Source organism: Aegilops tauschii, chromosome 7, assembly GCF_002575655.3.
Source record: "Aegilops tauschii subsp. strangulata cultivar AL8/78 chromosome 7, Aet v6.0, whole genome shotgun sequence".
Taxonomy (NCBI): Eukaryota; Viridiplantae; Streptophyta; class Magnoliopsida; order Poales; family Poaceae; genus Aegilops; species Aegilops tauschii.
The window spans coordinates 149,411,710-149,433,009 of NC_053041.3; positions in this window are offsets into that span (position 1 = coordinate 149,411,710).

Genomic DNA, 21,300 nt, shown 5'->3' on the forward strand with positions numbered 1-21,300 from the left:
TTCTCTTGTCACCGTCCATGCCTCACTCCCACCACTCTTTTCATCGTTCTCGTACTCGCACACTCCTCCCCCTCGATATAGTATGCCTCTCGTACCACCTCCTACATGCATCCCTCTCTCTCTATCCTTCTCCTCGTGCCTCATTTGCTTCTAACACACACATGCATGTATACCGATCGATCTCTCAACATATACCTAGATCGACTTTAACTACCCCCCCGTCGATCGACGTACCTCACAAGTTATGTCTCTCCTTTCTCTAACAACGGGCGATTGATCTTCCTATGTAGTTACGTCTGCTTACCACAGCCACATCGTCCCCCCTCATCATTCGTGCATGCCTCCTGACCCGTCTCTCACACGCACGTGCACAGACAACAAGCAGCCATCTCCTCTCTTATTGATATTGCGGGCGTGCCCTCCGTTTGTCTAGCAAGCCTATCCCACCATTTGTTAGAAGCAACTCCACTACCACCCCCTCCAACACTCTAGCTCTGTCTCTCTCCCAACCTTATTCCTCTCCTGCACATATGCATGGATGCCGATCGATCTCTCTTAATACATTAATTGAGTTTCTGGACTTTTAATGTGCATAATCTAAATATGAATTGCATGCACATGCTCCGGTGCACCAAAGTGGGTTGAAAAATCACATGTGTGTCCTTGATTGAATTTCTAGGTCCCGTGGAAGAAATGAGAATGAAATTCAAACATCTGGGCGTCATGACTCGGCCGAGAATATCGAGAAACTTTGATTTTAAATTCATGTAAATCCAAAACTCGCCTGGAAATCATGAAACTTGGCATGGTGTCATGTCATGGCACTAACATGTTGTGGTAAAAAATTGGGCCGATTTGGAAGCTCGTGGTTCTAAGAGGAACGTGCCACCTTTGAGTGTGAAACGATATAAGCTGCCCCCCCTTGAGTTTCTTAACAAAGGCAACATAGAACTACATTAGTGCCCTGTTAAATTTTGGAATTATTCCGGGTTCGTTTGTCGTTTTTTATACATTAATTGACTTTCTGGTCATTTAATGTGCATAAGTCAAATTTGAACTACAAGCACATGCTCTCGTGCACCAAAGTTGGTTGAAAATCACATTTGTGTCCTCGAGTGAATTTCTAGGTCCCATGCAAGAAATGAGAATAAAATTAAAACATTTGGGCATCATGGCTCGGCCGAGAACATTGAGAAACTTGGTTTTAAAATTCTTGTAAATCCAAAACACGTCTGAAAATCATGAAACTTGGCATGGATGTCATGTCATGGTACTACCATGTTGTGATAAAAAAATTGGCCGAATAGGAACAGATTTTGGTATAAGCTTCTTGCAAACCGAAGCTTCTCTCAAGAAGGCTCGTGGTTCTGAGAGGGAACGTGCCACCTTTGAGTGCGAAACGATATACGTTGTCCCCCTTGAGTTTATTTACAAAGGCAACATAGAACTATATGAGTGCCCTGTTAAATTTTGGAATTATTCCGGCTTCGTTTGGCCTTATTCACACATTAATTGAGTTTTTGGTCATTTAATGTGCATAATTCAAATTTGAAGTACAAGCACATGCTCCCGTGCACCAAAGTTGGTTGAAAAATCACATTTGTGTCCTCGGGTGAATTTCTACTCCCTCCTTCCATCTATATAGGTCCTAATGCGTTTTTCGAGGCTAACTTTGACCAAACGTTAGAGCAATAATATATGACATGCAACTTACACAAAGCATACCTTCAAATTTGTATGTCAAAGGAGCTTCCAATAATATAATTTTCATAGTATACATCTCATGTGCTATTAATCTTGTCAATAGTCAAAGGCTGTCTTGAAAAACACATTAGGCCCTATATAGATGGAAGGAGGGAGTAGGTCCCATGCAAAAAATGAGAATAAAATTCAAACATCTGGGCATCGTGGCTCGGTCGAGAACATTGAGAAACTTGGTTTTAAAATCATGAAACTTGGCATGGTGTCATGTCATGGTAGTACCATGCCGTGGTAAAAAAATTGGCCGAATAGGAACAAATTTTGGTATAAGCTTCTTGCAAATCGGAGCTTCTCTCAAGAAGGCTCGTGGTTCTGGGAGGGAATGTGTCACCTTTGTGTGCATAATTCAAATTTGAAATACAAGCACATGTTCCAGTGCACCAAAGTTGGTTGAAAAATCACATGTGTGTCCTCGGGTAAATTTCTAGGTTCCATGCAAGAAATGGGAATGAAATTCAAAATTCTAGGCGTCGTTGCTGGGTTGGAAACATTGAGAAACATAGTTTTTTAATTCCTGTAAATCCAAAACACGCATAAAAATAATGAAACTTGGCTTGGTGCCATGACATGGCACCAACATGCTGTGGTAAATTTGCAGTCCGATTTGGGAAGGCGCACACATTAACAATCAACAAAGTCATTTTGGAACAAGTGTTGTCACGTTACAATCAGAAACACAAGTATTATTGAAACCGTGGGCGTTCTACTTACTAGTACCATTTACGTGCCGCCACATGTCCCCATTTTTTATTAGCTAGGAGGCACCGTGCAGGGTAGCTATTTGAGGACGAGAGGCGTGCGATCAGACCCCTGCGCGTGCTTATCGGGAGGAGAGCCCTTTGACCTCCATCTGCCGTCCACCTCTCTCCCAAGGTCTCCATTAATGGTGCCCGAGCCTCTGTTTAATGGCGTGGCTATGTCTCACTCGACTGAGATGCAAGAGAGAAAAAAGAAAATCTGAAAGCACGGATCTTGATGTAAGATCCGACGGACCTATATAGCATGTACTGCGACTTATAGCAAGACTGATGAATATATAAGGACGCGGCAGTCCGCGCAGGCCTGGTGCCCTCCCTTGCACTGCAGAAATCAATCGAACAGCACATCAATCAAGAAACCTGCACCTTGCTCAATCAGCCGAACGGATGAGGTGTATTCGAACCTCATACACTGGAGGCGTCAAGGGGCGGAGGCACAAGGGGCAGTGGAGCACGGTGAGGTCCATCGAGACCTTAGAGAGCTCCATCGTCGGGTCCTGTTTGGTCTGCATGATCTCGCCCTCCTCATGCACAACCATCTCTCGACTTGGGCAGGGGTATTACAAATCTTTACTGTCACATATTTTATACTACTTCAAGGTGCATTAAATCAACACATGCAAGTATCAAAAGAAGAGTCACGGCATGCATGCATGCGTTGTAATTAATGCATCGGTAAACGCAAATTATTGAAATATATCGATTGCAGTGCTTTGATGTGTCGCGTCAACTCGTACATCAACGAGAAGTTTGATTATCCTCTCCCTCGCGGACTTAACTGCACCTGCCTTTGGCTGTATAACAGGTTGGCCACACACCTGTCGGGCCCACCTGTCATACACGCAAAGGCAGGAGCGGCCCTCCCTCGCCCATGAGCGTGGTGGCTGGCAAGACTAGGAGAAGCTTTCGCTACACGCTCTCCCTCCCACACACGGTGGACATGCAGCAATTCAATCGGTGTCAAATGGCCAAAAGCGTACTGTAGTACTCCTCCAGTGCAGTAGTACTCCATCATTGTTCGACTTCCCGAAGAGGCGAAGAGCCAAGCGCAGCCCGGACGCTCGTGTGGCTGTTTCATGTGTAGAGTAGCCTAGGATAGCGTGTACCGTGCCTATAAGCTTAAAATCGTTGGGGTCGGCTCCATGCTATGTGGCCGTCTCGAAGTTTTAAAAAAAATTAAAATAGTCTTCTGGCCCTACCTGACACCCTGGTGATTGTAGTTTGCACGCTCATCTGGTCAAGACAGGAATATATATTTTAATTTGGTTTTATTTTTGAAAAGGGGGGACTCCCCGGCCTCTGCATCAGAACGATGCATGCGGCCACATATATTTTAATTTGTGGTGGGTAAATGTTAGAGGTTGCAGCAAATATATTGTACACTGCGGGTCTTTCAGCCAAGTTTAGAGGCAAGCATGTGGGGCCTGTGCTATGATGTGTCGCGCCAACTCGTACAACGAGGAGAAGCTTGATTTTACTACATGCCTTCTCCCTCACCCATGCGCGCGGTTGCTCGCAAACGAGGACAGGCTTTTGCTTAGTAGTACTTCTACAACAAGCTATCCGTCCCGCTCGCGGTGGACGGACATGCAGCAGTGGATTCGACACTGTAGAAGCAGTAGTAGTAACATCATTGTTCGTCTTCTCGAAGAGGCGAAGAGCCAAGCGCAAACTGAACGTTGCAGTTGCGAACATTGGAGCACGCATATAGCTAGGCTCTTGCATGAGACAAAATTGCTATGTGAGCCCACTATTGTACTAGTATGTACAACTACTTGCTAGTATAGCCCTGTAAACCAGAAAGGAGTATTTGCCCTTCTAGAGATTTCAACAAGTGACTAGACTACACCGAGACGGAGTACATATGGAGCAAAATGAGTGAATCTGCACCGTAAATAAATACGTACTAGTTCTATCATTTTCCTCTCCGAGGTGCACAATATTGAGTATACTGACTAGTCTCTTTTTGACACACATTTACGTTTTTTTACACAGTACAGATGCAAGTGCTCATATACACGCGCATACACTCACCCCTATGAACGCACACACGCACGGCACTATCATCTTGAAATTTACGAAGTCACCATAGGCACCTCGTCGTCGACGGGTCCATAGGTGCTTGAATGCCAAGGAGGGAGAGGGTAGCGGTTCCGGAGACATTGAACGATCAATGATGCATCCTCAATTACATGCAGAGAGAATTAATTGGAGAAGCAGAATAGAGCCAGCACGATGTGAATGCAACAGAGTTTGGACTCTCATATAATAAAGGCGCCCCACCACTCCAATCCATCTACTCCCAAGTCTCTGCGCAACACTGCTCACTCCAATCCAAGACCAAGTGACCAGAAGCCACAAGCACCTATGGAGGCGATGGACGCGAGCGGCAGTCGGCTGTGCCAAATCATCCAAGGCACCGGCCTGCAGCCCCGCACCGCACAGCGTTTCTAGACGGTGCTGGCGACCGCAGGCATCGTAGCCCTCGCCGACGCCGGCTTCGCCTCTCGCATGGACGACATGATGGTCAACTCCATCCGCAAGTTCACCGCCGTCAAGAAGCGCGCGGACGACCTTGCCGTACTGCTCCAGCCCGCGCGCCCAGGCTCCTCATTGCCTGCCACCCTCATCGGCCTCCACGGTGATGAACTCTTTCAAGCCCTGGTGGCCCTGCAGGTGCCGGAGGTCGCAACGAAGAATGTGCACCTCGAGGCCGCGCTCGCCGCGCAGCGCCTCGGCATGCAAGAAACCGTCGACCTGCACATCCACGTCTACGCCTCGACGGTGTAGAGTGCCCTAAGGTTGAGCACACGGATGATCTATGTATGTTCAAATACGATCAACCGTGCAACAGCAGTTCCAAATCAAGAGGGAAAGGTGAAGAGTCGGTGGACGGTTGCCAGTTTGCCACGGTACACGAAGAGGCGCCCCGGCCTACACGTCCTTTCGGAAATTGTACAAAAGGACTCGTCGTCTTCTTACTGCACCTACCTTTGGGTGTATGACACGTGGGTCCAACGGGTGGCTGGCCAACCTGTCATACAACCAAAGGCAGGTGCAGTAGAGGGGCGAGGAGTAGATGGCCAACACGCACGTGAATTCAACACAGTCTGCACTTCTCATATAAAGGCTCCCGCCAGTCCAATCTATGAAATCCTACGCACCTACGCACCTAAGGGCAAGAGTGATCACTCCAATCGCAAGATCAGTTGACTAGAAGCTAGACCCATGGAGGCGATGAGCGCGAGCATCAGCCTGCTGTGCCAGATGGTCCACGACGCCGGCCTGCATCCTGGTGCCGAGGAATGTCTCCAGGTAGTGCTTGAGGCCGCCAGGGCGAGGAGCCACTTGGACGACAGCTTCGTCTCCTTGTTCGACGAGGTCCTCGTCGGCTTCCTCGACAAGTTCACCGTCGTCAAGAAGCTCGCGGACGACCTTGACGTACGCCTCCAGCCCACGCTCCCAGGCTCTGCGATGCCCGCCACCCTCAACAGCCTCTATGGTGACAACCTCTTCGACACACTGGTGGCCCTGCAACTGCCCGCCGTCGCGCCGGAGAATGTCCGCCTCGAGGTCGCGCTCGCCACACAGCGCCTGGCGCAGCAAGACACCATCGACATAATCACTCACGTCTACACGCAAATCATCCACAAGGACTACTACATGCAAGAGGAGGACGATAGGACGCTGGCCTTCTTGGACCGCAGGGCAACCTTGGATGGCATTCTTTAGAAGCACATTGAGCTTGCCGCCAACGCCGCTGCTCCTCACACGTCGGTTGGAGACCCGGTACACTAGGGCGTGAGGATGTCGTTGATGGATCCGTATGTATCTTTATCTTTCCGTCAAATCCATGTAGTAGTATATGGTACTACTAGTAATTATCTTACCTTTCACATCAACTTCATAAATTTCCTACGTATTCCATGCATGAACTGTGCCAGAACCAAACTTCTCATTACTCTAGGGAAAATCGTTATTTCTATCTATCGGTCGCCCCATGGATCAGAACCAAATTTTACAAGTTACAAGTTCAAAAGGAAAAGCCTGCCGTGTTCGCGTCGCACCCCCACACGGTTTGTCCGGCACGCCGCTCAAGGGGGAATGCGTGCTGTGTTGCATTTTCACTTACAAGTGGGACCGCAGTTGAGCAAACCGACTATCGGCAAACCCCCACCCCGCCCACCGCGCGATGGCTGAGAAAACAGGAGGGAGAAGAGATGGCTGTAGCTAGCACAGACTCCAAGAAAATTGGTGTCGGATGGGACTCGTGTGGGTGGCGTGTGCCGTACTGCTAGACATGAATGCTAGTTGGCCCATGCCACCCCACTATATCGAGTACGTAGAACAAATTTCCTGTAGTCCGTTCTCGGCCCTCCTCTATCTCTCTTCTCAGCCAGCCAGCAGACGCGCGGAGCCCATCGTATGTTTGCTCATATGCGGTCCCACATGTCAGTGAAAACACAAGAGGACCCACTGAACCTGCACATCTTTCACCTCGACGTGTTGGTGATGAAAAACAAATCCAATAAAGATCTTCGGTGGCCGCTTTTGGAGTTACTCAAGAGTAGTAAGATTCTATTTACAGTTTAACCCAAGATGCACATCACGTGGCTTCACCTACCACTCTATTTTCTTGCATGACACGACCTGGATGCTGGATGACCCACGTGTCGGCAAAAGGAGGAAGAACTCGACCAAATCTTCGGTTGTGATCTCGGATTAGACTAGTTGTGCTAACTTAAAATTTTATTGTGTAGAATGGATGCAAGTTTTGGTATTGGGAAGAAGAGTACAATGATATATTGATAGAGCACAATTTAGTAGATGTTCTAGCACTTTTAGCTAGCATAGAGGCTAGAGATGAGACTAGTGCACTTGTTGATAGAATAGAGGCTAGACACGTCTACTTCTTTACACTCAAAGAAGAAAGAAGCACGCAAGATCAAGCCTCCATAGATCAACAATGAATGCATCGAGAAGGCACTAATCCAACTTACAGGAGCAGTTATGGAAGTTGGATATCTTCTAAAATGTATTCTTGTGGTTCTTGTTTTCTTTGGTCTTGTTTTTCTAGTCAAAATTTTGGTGATGTATTTCCATGTACCAAAAAATCAATGATGAAAAAAAGATATGTGAATAGTGCACGTACTCAATGACAGAGCACGGGATGGTAGCCATGGACATGGTCGGCCCCTTTTTGAAGAGAGTACTAATAAATAAATTTCATGTGTCTCATCAACTCGCAGAACGACGAGAAGCTTGCTTACTACGCCTTCTCCCTTGCCAACGCGTGCGTGGTGGCTCGCAACACGAGGAGAAACTTTTGCTTACAAGTGGTGGACGTGCAGCAGTTCATTTGGTGTCAGATTGCCAGAAGTACTACTGTAGTACCATCATTATTGTTCGACTTCCGGAAGAGGAGAAGAGCCAAGCGCAAGGCCACCTACTAACCTAGTACAGTACTACTATAGCCAAAGCTGGTCCACCTTTTTAGAGCATGGTTAATAAATATAGGCAGCTCTTGCAGCGGCACATCATTTAGAGTAAGTACTCTCTTCGTAGGAACAAAGGAAGTGAAACAAAAGTTGGAGTGGATGCTAGATTGCCAATTAAAAGATGATTACATAGGAAAAAATCCTATAGCATTCTATCCTATGAATCAAACAACCAATGTAGGAAAATTATGAGGGGGGTCTCTCCAACAGTGTTCCTGGGCTCGCACCTAACATCACGGTGGTCGAACTTGGAATCATTCATCTGGTACACGTGGCATCTCAGATTTGGACACAAGGTGACGCGACCTCTCACTTCCTCCGCCATTTGAAGCGGCGCGCCGGTGGAGGGCTAGCATACTCCAATATTAGGTTGGCTCTATGTGATGTGGCAACTTCATATACTAACCGGATGCTGGCTATACTACTACGGTACTCACACTCCAAGAAGTGACTCGAAAACCATTCATAAATTGAGTCTATGACATGCATTCGCAACTGAAATGTACCATTCATTAAATACAACAAGTCATCAACACACAGCGACAACGAGGATACATGTTGGATTATAGATTATTTCCAACAAAACATTCTAGCAAATACTAAAGTTTTCATCACACAACAAATAACAAGCAATGAAATGAACTTCAACTCAACCAATCCTCGGTGTTGGAAACGCTTGCTTTGAACCATAGGTGCTCTGGGAAGGGCCAGCTATTGTCAATATCAAGAGCAACGCAGGACTGATCATCCAGGCTGAAGCGGCATATATCAGGACCAGGGTAGGGAACCACCGAAATGTCCGAGGTATAGATACAGTTGCTTCTCATAAATGGTAGTAACGTTGTGTCAACAGCAGCTGGATCGCCTTTAACCATCATTGGATAGTTTGGTCCAAGGAAGAGCGAGTTTGCTCCAAGACTATCAATATTGTACCAGGGAGAAGGTGTTGGCGCTAGCACACTATTATCCATCCCGAATACCCTGCAACGGGTGTTGGAATAGGTCCGGAGAGGGGCGACCATGGGAGACAACACGTGCTCCCTCAGTAGTAACAATCTCAGTGCATTGTATACAGACAAGAAGAGGTGATCCATCGGAATTAGTTGCCAGGCGCCACTGAGTATATAAGTTCTACTCGTCCTCATGCTCGTGATCATCACCATCGTCATCTCCCCCTTGGTTATAAAATTTTTCAAGTATAGGTGGTGGAATGTTCACAGGACCTTGGAAACACAAGAAGAAGGTTAATTAGTAAAGGGAAACTTGCTAACCCGCATGCATGTGGATAAAACAATTATAATTACGGTGGAAGGCAAACGTACCGAAACTACAAGGATCCCATGCAAAAACAGTGCCACGAGTGGTGGCAGCAAACACAAGATCCTCGTATTCAATTGCATCACAGTACACATCCGTGTATAGAAACTGATTCTTGAGCAATATCCATCCAGTCGAACCACGAAGGACGGCAACAAGCTTGTCGAAGATAGCAACAACTTGATAGTTCTTGTAATTCCAAGAGAGGTTGGGAACTCGACAAATTGCTATCTTCAGTAGACGACAGTCACCATGATCGTATTTGAACGTACGTAGATCATCTGTGTGCTCAACCTCAGGGCACTCGGAGATTTTTGGAAGTGGAATCCGCTGACGAGTGTACACATTCACAAGGTCCCACTCACAATTGTACCCAATATAAACAACCCAATCTCCATTTGTGCCAGCCCAAGACTTACCCTTAAGCGATGGCATCTTGACATCACACGTATCATTATCAATCGGCATCAACTTGCACAAGGCGAGGCCTCCGTCGTCCGCGCCCATGCGAACAGGCTTATAGCGAAGAAGATAAGGGAGATCAAACCGCTCCTAGACCCTTGGGTTCCTTGTAATGATGTTATTAGTTGAGTCGAGAATGGGCTTGAATGAACCTGCCATGCTAGTCGAGGTGATGACGTCGCACCGATCAATGAGTTCCCCCACCACGTCATCTTTCAGATCGGGGCAAGAATAACGGGGTCGTTTCCGGCTTGTTCCCTCCATGGAGAAGACGATCGAACAATGGCAGAAGGAAGGGTGAAGGCAAATGGAGGAGGGAGGAAGAGCGTGCGACAGCAGTTCCAAATTGAGAGGGAAAGGCGAAGAGTCGGTGGATGGTTGCCAGTTTGCCACGGTACACGAAGAGGCGCCCCGGCCTACACGTCCTTTCGGAAATTGTACAAAAGGACTCGCCGTCGTCTCACTGACAAGTTGGAACGGGACCACATGTCAACGAAATATCGTGTGTAATTTCTCGTGCAAAATGCGATCTGGCCGCGTTGACCCGAGGTGCCGCATTATTTCTCGACTTTATTTTTTTAATGGCGTGCCGTTCAGTTTTGAAGCATGACTAACTGGTACTGTTTGCAGAGAAAATATAAACTACTCTACCACTACTCCACCTCTAGTACTAGTAGTATAAAAAATATATATAGGCTGGAGCTTCAGAGCTTTCTTGCTAAGGGCTGCCCACTTGCTTCTCACACTATCACCCTCTCTCCAGATCTAAAAAAGACGGCCTCTCTCTCCCTCCTCACTGGTGGTCACAGATCTGCCGGGGAAGAAAAGGACGTGCAGTGTTGACGCACTCGTCGTCGACGAGCGAGGTCAGGCACTGACGACAAGGCCGTCCTCTCAGACCTAGCGCCCGCCGACCCTCAGGTATGCTACCTCTTTTCGAACCATACCCTTGTTCTATTGCCCCATCTGCCATGTCGCTGCATGTGGATCTTTTTCCACTCCACCATCTTCCCAATTTGTTATCCTCTGCTCTGCTGGTCACGCAGACGAAAACCTTAATTTCACTATTAAAGGAAACCCTACTTCATGCAGACTAATCCATGTCTGGGTTGAATAAGGAAAGGAAGGGAGACTGTACTGTCCAAGAGAGTAGGCATCAAACCCGCATCTAGGTTGAGAAGGGGAAAATCAGTAGCTAAGGAACGAGTCTCGTGTCTCTTGGTTGAAGAAGGGTAGAAAGGCATGACAACGCAATAGAGAATGACCAGGTCGATCGGTTTGTTGTCCTCACATAGGAAAAAGGTGGCTAAACATAACAAAAATGGGACGTAATCCACATATGCTGCCTGGATATTTGTTGCTCTGGGCAACCATACCTCCCTCACCACTCTATGCGTCCGTGGAGGTACATCGTACTGGTGCACCCACTGTCCAAATGGGCCTCGCATGCTCTTAGTCTAACTTTTTTGCTGTTAGTACAACGCCAGCAGTCAAGTCAAGCAATGCTACTGCTAAAGTGATGCCACATTTAACTAATGCCGCACTCAGTCTAATGCCACCGATAAATTTAAGCAATGCCATTTAATGTCACTGGATTATTTCAAGGTTAGCTGTTGATTGTGGATGTATTAAAGATTTTTCAACTAAGGCATTCTAATGATGTTGCACAGCCAGTATACCAACGATGAAACTTGTTACTACCTTCAGATTTTTGCACTGTTAATGCTTATAGATTACATACCTCACTTTCATGAGATAAGTTAATTTTTTTGTACAGTGTCACCAAAATGCCAAGGCGCTGATGTCATTTTATTTTTGTTAAACTGCACAAAAAATTATGAAGACAAGAGGAAAGGTTAAGAGTGGGCACCTCCTCCTCCGGCTGTTCTCTTGATTCGTTTGATCAAGTTTTTATGTTTGATCGATTATCAAGATTGGGATAGAAATTTTCTGGCCAACACTAGGTGCTTCATTGCTTTGGTCTGATTATACAATGGGCATCATTTTGCCTAAGTTAAAGTTTGTATTCCGAAAATAGTCTCGCCGTGTGATCAAGAGAAGACCAAATCATATTGTAGTGGATGTTCCTCCATCATGTGTGGTTCATTCCCATGGTTCCAGCTGTTGGTGAAACCACTTACGTTTGCAAGAGGAATTGTAGACTTGACAAACAAATTTGTCATTCAGTCTGTACTGAATGTTGGCCAAGAGAAGCATCCATGTTAGTAGGAAGAACATATGTTTTTTCTAGATATTTGCTTTTGGAGCTACATATTTGTATATGATTTGTGAATCATTGAAATGCATTAACATGTTGATCTTATGTATGGGAATCGTACTAGTTGGTTTTAGTTGTGGCTGATCTTTGCTTTTGGAGCTACATATTTGTATATGATCTGTGAATCATTGAGATGCATTAACAGTTCCTTATATATGTTCGCTCAGTGTTTACAAGTTACCGATCGATCACTAGCTAGCCTACTAATGCGCTCCTGGCTGTTTTAGTTGCGACGCAAGATCCGAAGTGGCAGTTTTTTGAATAGAAATGCCTACCTGAAGAAACTGACAAGCTGCTCTAAAGAAAATGCCATGCAAATATGAAGAAACTGCTAGCAAAAACATTCGCAAATGCCCTTATCTCCCAGCTAAAGTTCATCAATTAATGCCCTCGGCTGCAACTCGTTGCATGCTGCTCCGCGTACTGGCTGCGAGTGATTTTGAGTGCCTACATGCAGCCGGCCGTAATTAAGGCAGCTAACTGATGCGAAAAAAGATGCGCATTAATTGTTGCGGGCCTTTTAAATCCGTCGAATCATTATTGACAAGGAGGGAGATGATTCGAGTGCACTCGTTTGACCGTAAGGCTGGCGTGCGACCCAGCATGGACGGGACGGGACGGCACAGTCAGAATTTCAGTTTCTCTAGTTTTCCACGGCAAGCTGGCGCGCTAAGTCATGCCTACTTCATTATGCATTGAATTCCGATGACCGTCGCACTACCTTCCGCTTATAAGTACTGTTTCTCGGCCTTCTATGGTGGCACCGTGACCCAACTCGCCCTATCCTCATAAGCCCCCACCGGCCCGACGTTGCTCGCCACTTATCCTCGCTCTCGCCACGTCCGCCATGCCCCCGCCCGTCCGCGATAGGCGTGGCCGGAGGCGGTCACCGCCGGAACTAGTGTTCGGTTTTCACCGGAAGGCAGACGGAGGGAGGAGGCATTCTATCGGTCTTTAGATGGCAATGCGGAGATCGAGGACTTGTTGGAGCGCGACCGCCTGGCGGAGGAGCAGGAGTTGTTGGAGCGCGACCGCTTGGCGGATGAGCAGCGTATCGCCGATTTGCGCCGCCAGCGGGACATGGAGCAGCAGCGCACCGACGCTCTGAGTCGCGAGTAGAGCGCCCGCACGTGGGCCGACTACGTGGAGGCCGGCGCCCGGCAAATAGCCCTGGAGGCTGTCGGGCACGCACGCGTTCGCGACGCCGATTTTTACTACCAGCTCGTCAAGTGGGTTTCCCGCTTAGAAGCCGAAGCTTCGGTGGACCACGTCGGCATGGAAAGGGCCAACGCGCGCGAGCAACGCGCCCTATCGCACCTCTGGCAAGTCCGAGGCGAGGCGGAGGACGCCCGTGCCGGCGTTTAGCGTGTACCGCAGATGGCGGCTGCGGCCGGCATCGTCTAGTTAGCTAAGAGTAAGTTAGTACTTGTACGCTACTAGAGTATTAGTGGAAGTAGATAGTTAACTTGGCTATGATGGTTGTCAACGTGGAAGTTCAGTACTCTATATGTGGATCAGACCTGTTACTTTGCTCTGAATGTTGAACTTTCCATTTGAACATATGAAATGGGCTGTTATTTTTTTAAATGGGTTGTATTTGTCCTCCACGGGTTTAGAGGTTGACTTGTGGGCCTACCAAGTTGACGCGTACACAACCAGGAGATGATTGTACATGGAGAGGATGATAGCAGGGACCCGCCAAGGTCATGGCAGTACGCAAGCAAAGTGCCTCCTTATTTCAATCCAATAAAAAATGGCTCCTCGTAATGGATTTTTGACATCTGGGTCCCATGCCATTGTCAACGTAGTCAATAAATGAGAGAGTTGCACAACGAGCGGCTGACATCAGGGACCCAGCAGCTCGCCCAGTTATTTTTGTTTTGGGTTAATTTGATAAAGGCCACTCCAAATCTGGTGTTTCTAAGAATGCCATTGCAATTTCCAAACTTTAAAAATGCCATTTCATGCCATCCCAGTGGCATTTTTCGAAGTCTGGAGTGGCGTTTTTCAAAGTTTGCAAATTGCAGTGGCGTTTTCCAAAGTTTGCAAAAATTGCAGTGGCATTTTCAAAGTTTGGAAATTGAAGTGGCATTTTTATGAATCGCCATACTTGTTGTGGCATTTATCTAATTTGTTTTTGAGACGGAAGCAGGGTGTCAACTGGGCTGTGTGGGGCACTCTGGCATGTCTAGACAGCCTTCTCTTTTATGTTTACCACAAACCAGCCCAGTAGTTTTTTTTTCTTTCTGAAAATGGCTAGCCCAGTTTTTTGTGATTTGCCAAGTAAGTCGCTTTGTTAGGCCTATTGGGCTGCAAATCTTTCAATACAAGGAGAGCTTCATTCGGCTGGACGAGAAAATGGCCTATCAGTAATGAGAAATGGGCTGTACATTTTTAAAACACATCAAACCGGCAATTACTTTCAAATTTCTTTTTTTCATTTCAAGATTTTAAATTGCATTAATTTTTATGCATGGACAATTTTTTGGATTTTATATTGATATACATTTATCTTTAAAATCAGTTTGAATGTGACTCGAAATTTCGGGATTAAAAACAGTTCGGACCGCACCGAAATATGCAACATTTCGTATAATTTTTTAACCGTGGCCACAATATGGGTTGTAATGCTAACAAAAAGAATATGGGCTCCAAAAGAAACCTTCAGAATTAGCAAATGGGCTGTAAATTATTAGAAATAATGGCACATGGGCTGTATGCTGTTTTCCACAGATTTGAGGCTTTCCTAAAAAAAGGTTGACGCACAAGCAGTGACTGTTGGATGGCCATCCAACGGCCGTCGTGCTTCTTCAATCTCTGCTCTTCCTGCTCCAGCCGCTCAAACAAGCGCCGGCGGGACTACCTGCTCCCTCCTCCCCGCGGCCGGCTCTGCTGCCGCGCAGGCCTCACTGCCCCACCGTACTCCCATCGCTGGCCTAGCCATCCCTCTACTCACCCACACCTACTGTTATTCTCCGGTGACAGCAGATCGTACAGTCATACTCCCCTTCGCGTGGGAAACAACTGCCGAGTCTTCCCTACCTCCGCGTCGTTCCCTTCCTAAGCCTCGACATCGTCCACTGCCCTGGTGCTCTCGGCGCGGCCTAGTCAACGTGGTCAACGACCGACATGCATCTGAAGTGGACTGTACGTGGAGAGGCCGACAGCTAGGTCCATAGCCGCACGCAACGAAATGCCTCCTTATTACGCGCAAAAAAATGATTCCTCCACCTGACATCAGGGACCCACCGAAAGGGCCTCTGTATTTCGCGAAAAAAAACGTTACCGCCGCTGACAGCTCGGACCTACCAGCTATATCTTCGCACGCAAGGAACTGCCTCCTTATTACGCACAAAACAAATGAATACTCCCCCTGTTAGCTGGGACCCAGTATAGTGGCAGGCCGACTTGTGGGCCTACTAAGTTGACGGGGACGGAGGGCTTTGTCAACTTAGTCAATATGCACGATTCTAGCTCCAGTGACCGTACGATGTCCATCCAACGGCCGTAGTGCTTCTTCAACCTCTGGTCTTCTTGCTCCAGCCGCCCAAAGCAGCGCCGGTCGTGCCGCATGCTCCTGCCTCTCGTGGCCGGCTGTGCTGCCGCGGAGGCCTCACCGCCCCCTACTATTCCCACCGCTGGCCAGGCCCTGCGGCAACGGCAGCCTCACAACGCAGCCAACCCAGTGAACCCTCGTACTCCTCTCCGCGCGGGCTTCCACTCTCGCGTCTTCCTCGGCTCCCCGTCGTCCCCTTCCTAGGTCTCGCCGTCGTCCACCGCCCTGGTGCTCTCGGCGCGGCGTGGTCAACGTGGTCAAGGAACGACATCCATCGGACGTGGACTGTACATGAAGAGGCTGATAGCTGTGTCCACGGCCGCAGCAAGGAAGTGCCTCCTTATTACGCGGAAAATAATGATTCCTCCACCTGACAGTTGGGACCCACCGGACGGGCCACTGCATTTCACGAAAAAAACGTTTCCCCCTGACTGCTGGGACCCACCAGCTACATCTTCGCACGCAAGGAAGTGCGTCCGGGAAAAAACAAAATGATTCGCCCCCCTGACTGCTGGGACCCACCAGCTACATCTTTGCAGGCAAGGAAGTGCCTGACAGTCGGGACCCACCTGGTCGAAGCGTACGTAGAGTTGTCATTCTGGTCGCGAACGTGTACGTACATATATACTGGTGGATGTAGAGGCGTGCACGTGTCGTAGTAGAGGCGCGCACGTAGCATGTACACGTACGTATAGCGGCCAGTGTGCAAGTAAGAAAATACGGCCACGTACGTACATACAGGCAGGGTCTCGAACGCCTACTCGCGCATACGTACGGCCAGGGCTCGTGTACATGGCTGGGTCGGAACGGAGAAACAGCGTCGTCGTCGTGTTCATGGGGAGCCAACCGGCTGGATCGGAACGGAATGTGTCGTCGTGTTCATCGGGAGGGCTTGGACGGAACAGCCGATGGAAACGAGGCCTGGCGTACCGCAGAACGGAGGAAACGGCCTTGTATTCGACCGGCCACGTTTGAAACGGGATCCTGTTCATCGGGAGGGGTCTGGCGTACCGCAAAACGGAGGAAACGGACCTCCTACGGTCGAAACGGGGGTCCTGTTGATCGGGAGGGGTGTGGCGTACCGCAAAACGGAGGAAACGGACTTGTGTTGGAGCGCTACGGTCGAAACGGGGGTCCTGTTCATCGGGAGGGGTGTGGCGTACCGCAAAACGGGACTCCACGGGATACTGTTCATCTCCACCGTCGACCCCCTCCAGTCTCCATGGGCTACTGTTCATCCACCGTCGATCTCCTCCAGCCTCCACCTGCGACTGTTCATCCACGGGCTCCTGTTCATCCAGCCTCCACCACGCGCTACTCCACCGGCTACTGTTCAACCAGCCCTCTCCACGGGCTCGTGTTCAACCACCCCTCCACGGGCTACTGTTCATCTAGCCCTCCACCGTCTACTGTTCATTCTGCCCTCCACAGGGTGGTCTTGTTCATCCTGCCCTCCACGGGGTCCTGTTCATCCAGCCCCAACCAGCTCGATCGATCGGGGTCCTGTTCATCCAAAGGCAACACCACGGGGTCCTGTTCATCCACCCCCACCGGGAACTGTTCATCCAAACCCCCCCAGCAACGCTCACTGTTCATCCAGAGGCAGCATCGATCGGCTTCAGTTAGCAGCAGTAGCGAAGGAATCGCTCGATCGGGTTCAGTTAACAGTCATCGATCGATCGCTCGGGTTCAGTAACGCGTAGCCTGCAGTGCAATCGCTCGGGTTCAGTTAGAGCCCAACGCCTCGCTCGGGTTCAGTTAGAGCCAACGCCTCGCACACACGCGCGTACGTGTACGAGAGAAACGCGCATCGCTCGGCCCCCGACCTCCCACCGTAACCGGGAACTCCCCGAAATTTTCCTCGCCCTCGCTTCTACCACGGTTTTTTCCGTCATGGACGGCCCAAAAAATGTCATGTAGCTGCGTCTCTAGCCCGCCCAGGACGAAAAGCCCATTTTCTGTCATGATTTTTTGTCATAGAAGTAGGAGCCCACCACATCTATGATGATACCGGGTTTTCTCACAATTATCGTCATAGAAGTGTCATATGTATGACAGAAAAAAATTCGTTCGGCCCAAAATGTCACGGATGTGTCTTTTTTTTTGTAGTGATGTGCTTCACTTATATCATTTGAAGTTTGGATTGCCTGTTTCTCTTCACTTAGACAACTGCCATTTGTAGAATGCTCTTTTGCTTCACTTATAATTGTTAGAGCGTGGGCATATCTTTTGTAGAAAGAATTAAACTCTCTTGCTTCACTTATATCTATTTAGAGAGATGACAGGAACTGGTCATTCACATGGTTAGTCATAAAATCCTACATAAAACTTGTAGATCGCTGAATATGATATGTTTGATTCCTTGCAATAGTTTTGCGATATAAAGATGGTGATATTAGAGTCATGCTAGTGGGTAGTTGTGGATTGTAGAAATACTTGTGTTAAGGTTTGTGATTCCCGTAGTATGCACATATGGTGAACCGTTATGTAACGAAGTCGGATCATCATTTATTTATTGATTGTCTTCCTTATGAGTGGCGGTCGGGGACGAGCGATGGTCTTTTCCTACCAATCTATCCCCCTAGGAGCATGCGTGTAGTACTTTGCTTCGATGACTAATAGATTTTTGCAATAAGTATGTGAGTTCTTTATGACTAATGTTGAGTCCATGGATTATACGCACTCTCACCCTTCCATCATTGGTAGCCTCTTCGGTACCGTGCATTGCCCTTTCTCACCTCAAGAGTTGGTGCAAACTTCGCCGGTGCATCCAAACCCCGTGATACGATACGCTCTATCACACATAAGCCTCATTATATCTTCCTCAAAACAGCCACCATACCTACCTATTATGGCATTTCCATAGCCATTCCGAGATATATTGCCATGCAACTTCCATCATCACCATATACATGACTTGAGCATTGATTGTCATATTGCTTTGCATGATCGTAAGATAGCTAGCATGATGTTTCCATGGCTTGTCCGTTTTTTGATGTCATTGCTACGCTAGATCGTTGCACATCCCGGTACACCGCTGGAGGCATTCATATAGAGTCATATCTTTGTTCTAGATATCGAGTTGTAATATTGAGTTGTAAGTAAATAAAAGTGTGATGATCATCATTATTAGAACATTTTCCCATGTGAGGTTATCAAAATAAAAGAGGCCAAAGAAGCCCAAATAAAAAAAAGAGGCCAAATAAGCCCACCAAAAAAATAAAAAAATAAAAAAATGAGAGAAAATAAAAAAATGAGAGAAAAAGAGAGAAGGGGCAATGTTACTATCCTTTTACCACACTTGTGCTTCAGAGTAGCACCATGATCCTTCATATAGAGAGTCTCTTAAGTTATCACTTTCATATACTAGTGGGAATTTTCATTATAGAACTTGGCTTGTATATTCCGATGATGGGCTTCCTCAAATGCCCGAGGTCTTCATGAGCAAGCAAGTTCGATGCACACCCACTTAGTTTCCAGTTTGAGCTTTCATACACTTATAGCTCTTAGTGCATCCGTTGCATGGCAATCCCTACTCCTCACATTGACATCAATTGATGGGCATCTCCATAGCCCGTTGATTAGCCGCGTCGATGTGAGAATTTCTCCTTTTTTGTCTTCTCCACACAACCTCCACCATCATATTCTATTCCACCTATAGTGCTATGTCCATGGCTCACGCTCATGTATTGCGTGAAAGTTGAAAAGGTTTGAGACCGTCAAAAGTATGAAACAATTGCTTGGCTTGTCATCGGGGTTGTGCATGATTTGAATATTTTGTGTGGTGAAGATGGAGCATAGCCAGACTATATGATTTTGTAGGGATAACTTTCTTTGGCCTTGTTATTTTGAAAAGACATGATTGCTTTATTAGTAGGCTTGAAGTATTATTGTTTTTATGCCAAATGATAGACTATTGCTTTGAATCACTCGTGTCCTAATATTCATGCCATGATTAGACATATGATCAACATTATGCTAGGTAGCATTCCACATCAAAAATTATCTTTTTTATCATTTACCTACTTGAGGACGAGCATGAATTAAGCTTGGGGATGCTGATACGTCTCCGTCGTATCTATAATTTTTGATTGTTCCATGCCAATATTATTCAACTTTCATATACTTTTTGGCAACTTTTTATACTATTTTTGGGACTAACATATTGATCCAGTGCCCAGTGCCAGTTCCTGTTTGTTGCATGTTTTATGTTTCGCAGAATATCCATATCAAACGGAATCCAAACAGGATAAAAACGGACGGAGCTTTTTTTGGAGTATTTGGAAAATTCCGGAAGAAAATACACGCGAAACGGTGCCCGAGGTGGCCACGAGGCAGGGGGCGCCCCTGCCCCCCTGGGCGCGCCCCTGACCCTCATGGGCCACCCGTAAGGCGGTTAATGCCCTTCTTCGGGCGCAAGAAAGCTAATTTTTGGTAAAAAATCACAGCGAAGGTTTTAGTCCAATCGGAGTTACGGATCTCCATATATATACGAAATGGTGAAAGGGCAGCAGAACAGAACGCAGAAACAGAGAGAAACAGAGAGACAGATCCAATCTCGGAGGGGCTCTCGCCCCTCCCACGCCATGGAGGCCAAGGACCAGAGGGGAAATCCCTCTCCCCTTCTCTTCCGGTGGCGCCGGAACGCCGCTGTGGCCATCATCATCACCGCAATCTTCACCAACAACTTCACCGCCATCATCACCAACTCTTCCCCCTCTATGCAGCGGTGTAACCTCTCTCTTACCCGCTGTAATCTCTACTTAAACATGGGGACGCTATATATTATTTCTCAATGATGTATGGCTATCTTATGATGTTTGAGTAGATCCGTTTTGTCCTATGGGCTATTTGATGATCAAGATTGGTTTGAGTTGCATGTTTTATTATTGGTGCTGTCCTATGGTGCTCTCCGTGTCGCGCAAGCGTGAGGGATTCCCGCTGTAGGGTTTGCAATATGTTCATGATTTGCTTATGGTGGGTGGCGTGAGTGACAGAAGCACAGACCCGAGTAAGTAGGTTGTTTGCGTATGGGATAAAGAGGACTTGATGCTTTAATGCTATGGTTGGGTTTTACCTTAATGATCTTTAGTAGTTGCGGATGCTTGCTAGAGTTCCAATCATAAGTGCATATGATCCAAGTAGAGAAAGTATGTTAGCTTATGCCACTCCCTCAAATAAAATTGCAATAATGATTACCGATCTAGTTATCGATTGCCTAGGGACAAATAAATTTCTCATAACAAAAAGCTCTTTACTAATTTAGTTGTGTCTTTATCTAAACAGCCCCTAGCTTTTATTTACTCGCTCTTTACTTTCTTGCAAACCTATCCAACAACACCTACAAAGTACTTCTAGTTTCATACTTGTTTCCGGTAAAGCGAACGTCAAGTGTGCGTAGAGTTGTATCGGTGGTCGATAGAACTTGAGGGAATATTCGTTCTAACTTTAGCTCCTCGTTGGGTTCGACACTCTTACTTATCGAAAGAGGCTACAATTGATCCCCTATACTTGTGGGTTATCACTGTCGGATCCCTCGACGGCAAGCACGGTCTTGCCCTTGCGTTTCCTGTTGCGACGCCGGCCCTTCTTCGTCGGGACGGCGGTGTCTTCATCAGTAGAGTCGGTTTCCACGCCGGCGTCCTCGCCGGGGTACTTCCTTCCCTCTTC